Raw genomic sequence first — 5383 nt, forward strand, 5'->3', positions numbered from 1 at the left:
TTGGATTGTTGTATTTTCATTTTCATTTGTTTCCATATTTTTTTTAAATTTCTTCTCTAATTGCCTGATTGGCCCAATCATTCTTTTGTAGGGTAGTTTTTAACCTTCACATTTTTGGAGGTTTTCCAGACTTTTTCCTGTGATTGATTTCAAGTTTCACAGCATTGTGATCTGAAAGTGTGCATAATCTCAATTCGTTTATATTTACAGAGGGCTGCTTTATGCCCCAGTATGTGATCTATCTTGGAGAATGTGCCATGTGCACTCGAGAAGAAGGTGAATTTTCTAGCTTCAGGATGCAGAGTTCTAAATATATCTATCAATTCCACCTGTTCCAATGTGTCATTCATGTCCATTCTTCACTTAGTCTGGTTGATATATCCATTGCTGTCAGTGGAGTATTAAAGTCCCCCGCACTTAGCACATTCTTATCAATAAGATTGTTTTTGTTTGTGATTGTTTTATGTATTTAGGTACTCCCGGATTCAATGCATAAATGTTTATAATTGTTAGCTCTTCCTGATTGAGAGACCCTGTAATTATTATATAATACCCTTCTTCATCTTTTGTTACTGCCTTTACTTTAAAGTCCAGTTTGTCTGATATGAGTATGGCTACTCCGGCTTTCTTCTGACTTCCAGTCACATGATAGGTATTTCTCCATCCCCTTACTTTCAATCTGAAGGTGTCTTCAGGTCTAAGATGAGCCTCTTAGATAGAAAATAGATGGATTTTGGTTTTTTATTCATTCTGCTACCCAGTGTCATTTGATTGGAGCATTCAATGTTATTATTGGAAAATGTGGGTTTAGATTCATTGTGTTCTCTGTAGAGTTCACGTTTGTAGTGGTGTCTCTGGTACCTTATATTCCTTGCTACATTTCCTTCATAGAGTCCCTCTTAGGATTTCTTGTAGGGCTGGTTTGGTGGTGATGAATTCTCTCAGTTTTTGTTTATCTGGGAAAACCTTTATCTCTCCTATTTTGAATGACAGGCTCACTGGATAAAGAATTCTTGGCTGCATATTTTTCTTGCTCATCACATTGAAGATTTCCTACCATTCCTTTCTGGACTGCCAAGTTTCAGGAGATAGGTCTGTAACCACTCTGATAGGTTTCCCGTTGTATGTTATGGCCCTTTTATCCCTAGCTGCTTTCAGAAGTCTCTTTGTCTTTATATTTTGTCAGTTTCTGACGGAACATTTCTTGATGGTGGTGGGTTACACAATTGTATATATTTGTCAAAATGCAGAATTGTATCCTAAAAGGGATACATTTAAATAGGTAAATTATACCTCAATAAACCTGGCTTTAAAACAACAACAACCAAAAAAGGCATGTTGATACTGGTATGAGCTCTGTCTAATGCAGAGGGCACAAGCCAAATCTGGAACAGTGGATCCTTTTTTTATTTAATTAGTTCCTAGATCTATCAGTTGCTATTATTGCACTATGATACATAATTTGAACTTTTTAATTAAGTCTTATATCGGTTAACTCTTGCTATATTATGTGGCATACAAACTCAGTATTTAACATTAAATAGTTACTTCTCACATGTCTTTTAGGTGGCTGGGCTGCTCCGCCCTGGGCTGAGGACGAGGTTGTTCTTCTAAGACACATGTGTCTCTCACCTTCTCCCTGCAACCAATGGGGCAGCCAGGCATGTCTCTCCTGTGGTAGTGGCAGAAATAACAAGAGCCAGGCTCGGCCCTGGCTCAATGCCACTCCTGCCCTGGACTAGCAGCAAAAGCAACTCTCTGAGTCAGGAGCAAATTCAAAGGTTGGGGGAGCACACCCTGCCCATGAAGACACCATGATCAGGCAAGAGGGAGAAGAGAAAAATTAGGACCATCAATGCAATCTGACACAGCTACTGACATATAATAAAGAAGAGATTCCACATTTTAAGATCCAGATTTGTGGCTTTTCTTATGCATTGGGAGATCCATAACCTTGGGTCCACATCTTCATCTGGCAACAAATCTGTCAGTGTGCAAAAGGAGAGGCATTGGGGTACATGGGTGGCTGAATCGGTTAAGCATCTGACTTTGGTTTAGGTCATGATCCTGAGGTTCATGGGTTAGAGCCCTGCATCAGGGTCTGTGATGACAGCCAGAGCCTGGAACCTGCTTTAGATTCTGTGTCTCCATCTCTCTCTGCCCATCTCCCACTTGCACTCTATCTCTGTCTCTGTCTCTGTCTCTGTCTCTGTCTCTCTCTCTCTCTCTCTTCAGAAACTAACATTAAAAATTTTTTCTAAAGAAAAGGGAGAGCAGTTCACTTTAGGCAGGAAGGGCTCCCCACAACTCATCATCATCTTTATCATCAGATGACTTCTTTGTAAAGGTCAGGTAGTCTGAGGAAATGTTCCAGAATTCAGGAGATCTTTTCTTCACTAAATTTCATCAGAAGTTCTACATAAATTTTTGGCTAATGTGACTATTCAAGGATCCTAAAGTTTGCTATCAAATATATCCATTCAACCTATTTGCTGAGCATCTACCATGGAAAGCACTGGGCTTGGCACTGTTAAGAATACACACAGATAGAAACAAGTGTTGATGAGGATACAGAGAAATTCGAGCCCTTGTACACTGCTGGCAGGAATGGAGAATGGTACAGCACTATAGAAAACAGTATGGTGGCTCCTCAGAAAATTAACCACAGAATTATTATATGATCCAGCAGTTCCACTTCTGAGAACATACCCAAAATAAGTGAGGGCAGGCACTTGTACAGATATTGGTATAGCCATGCTCATAGAAACATTTTTCACAAGAGCCAAGAGCTATCCAACTACCTATCAGCCCCGCTCCTGGGAGGCCTATGGCTGTGGCTTGTAGCAAGGGTCAAATCAAGGGAAAGTTCTAGACATAGAGGAGCTCAGTTTAGACTTCCTAGGTTCAACACCCAAAAAGAGTCATCCCAAACATCATGATAACAACCTTCAACAAAGTAGTTTTATAGGGAACATACCTCAACAAAATAAAGCCCTCATATGTAAAATCTACAGCGGACACCATACTCAGTGGGGAAAAACTGAGATCTCTCCCCCTAAGGTCAGGAACGAGACCAGGATGTCCACCGCCACCACTTCTATTCAACATAGTATGGAAAGTACTGAGAGCCATAGCAATCAGACAATAAAAATAAATGAGGTATCCAAATTGGTAAGAAAGAAGTAAAACTTTTACTACTTACAGATAACATGATGCTATATATAGAAAACCTGAAAGATTCCACCAAAAAAAATGGCTACAACTGATAAATGAATTTGGTAGCTGCAGGATACAAAATTAATGTACAGAAATCTGTTGCATTTCTATAAAGTAATACTGAAGCAGTAGAAAGAGAAATTAAGAAAACAATTCCATTTACAGTTGCACCCAAAATAATAGAATACCTAGGAATAAAATTAATCAAAAAGATAATAAAAAATCTGTACTCTGAAAACTATAAAACACTGAAAAGAAAAACAAGATGATACAAAGAAGTGGAAAGATATCTCATGCCCATGGATTTGAAGGGAAAAAAATTTTTAAATGTCTATACTATCTAAAGTAACTACACATTTAATGCAATCACTACCAAAATATCAATAGCATTTTTTCACAGAACTGGAACAAACAATCCTAAAATTTGTATGCATCCACAAAACATGGAATATCCAAAGCAATCTTAAAAAAGAAAAGCAAAGCTGGGGGCATCACAACTCCAGAGTTCAAGTTATATTACAAAGATGCATTAATCAAAACAGTATGGTACTATCACAAAAATAGACACATAAATTAATGGAACAGAATAGAAAACCCAGTCATAGGAACTATAGACAGTACTGCCATCAAGTGCTGAGCTCTCTTGGAAAAGCTCTCAGATCCTTGCCACGAAGAGAAGCTGTGATGAATAGTAATATCATTTGCATGTATTTCACATCTCACTGGACATAGAGCTGCACCTTAGCTCCTGCCTTCCTCCCTACCACATTCCTGCCATGAGAGAAAAATCCAAGTCTCTCAAGTACACTCAGCCTCTTTTCCCTCCCGCCACCTTCCATCCAACACCTTTCCCTACTGGCTCTGAGTTCTGCTGGGATGTTGGTTACAGGTGTGAAGCAATAGTGAGGAGGAAGAGAGCTGCTTGACCAACAGTCCCAGACACCCCCACCTGTACCAGACTTTTGCTGGCAAAGATTCAAGCAGTAAGTGGCGCTCTCTCTCTCTCTCTCTCTCAGTCTCTCTCTCTCTCTCTCTCTCTCTCTCTCTCTCTCTCTCTCTCTCTCTCTCTCGCTTCTTTCCCTCCCAACCTCCCTCAGGTACTGATTCTCAAACCTGGTTGCATATTGTAATTGCCCAGGAATAATTTTTTGCATACCCATGATGAAGGGTCACACATTCTGTGATTCTGATTTAACTGACATGACATGGAAACCAGTGCCTGACCTTTTGTTTTTAAGCTCCTCAAGTGATTCTGCAATGGCTGGTTAGATACTTCTCTAGATCAGCGGTTCTCAGACTTTAGCATTAGAATCATCTGGAGGACTTGTTAAAATACAGATATCTGGGCCAAATTCCCAGAGTTTCTGATTGAGTAGCCCTGGGCAAGGCCCAAAAATTGGCATTTCTAACAAGTTCCCAGGTTATGCTGATGCTGCTGGTCTTGCAACCACAGTTTGAGAACTGTTATGGGATATATTCTGTATAACCTTAATGTTCAAAATGTAGCCTGCAGACTGGAAGCCATAGTATCACTTGGGATTTTGTTAGGAATATAGAATTTCAGGACCCCCCCCCCAAGATCTAAGGAATCACAATGCTATCAAGACCCATAGGTGGTTTATTTGCATGTTGAAGTTTGAGAAGCATTGCTACAGTTTTTAATCATAAAGAGCTATATCCTGACTCCTGCTTTATAGCTACATTCTAATCAGCCCCACATCACCATGTGGGGAACACCCAGTGTATCTCATAGCCATGTTCCCCTAAACTCTGGGTTCCTTCCAGTAGGTCTGATGTCCACAGCTCTCCCCTTGTCAAGGAAGGACAACAAATCTCACATAGGTGGTTATTGCAGCTAAAATGTCTTTCCTTTCTATGTGAGTTTAGCATTACCTGTGTCAGAGGTATCCCTTTGAACACTTTAGCTAAAGATTTATTATTTAAAGTAAGCATAAGCGAGGCTCCCGTAGTCTTTACCATCTAACCCCTAGGACTGCAGAGAAGATGGCATCAAGAAAAAATGATTTTTTTAATAGTAGGAATTGAAATCCTTCTTGAATTAAGTCAGTGAGTCTTGTTTAGAGTTCTTTCCTTTTTGAATGTGTTAGTACTATTTACTGTAATTCCTCACCCAATAGTCATTTTGGGTCAATACTCTAAATTTACT

The 5383-nt window shown here is 39.6% G+C and overlaps 1 long non-coding RNA gene across 1 annotated transcript in view; it reads left to right on the plus strand.

The window, feature by feature from the left end:
* The window catches only part of LOC115275512, a 2891-nt gene extending 982 nt beyond the window's left edge, over positions 1–1909 (plus strand). Inside the window, exon 2 of the long non-coding RNA XR_003901595.1 lies at positions 1567–1909. This is a non-coding gene — a long non-coding RNA (uncharacterized LOC115275512). The remainder of the gene's footprint in view (positions 1–1566) is intronic.
* The last annotated feature ends 3474 nt before the right edge of the window (positions 1910–5383 follow it).

The sequence above is a fragment of the Suricata suricatta genome, chromosome 12 (assembly GCF_006229205.1).
Source record: "Suricata suricatta isolate VVHF042 chromosome 12, meerkat_22Aug2017_6uvM2_HiC, whole genome shotgun sequence".
Taxonomy (NCBI): Eukaryota; Metazoa; Chordata; class Mammalia; order Carnivora; family Herpestidae; genus Suricata; species Suricata suricatta.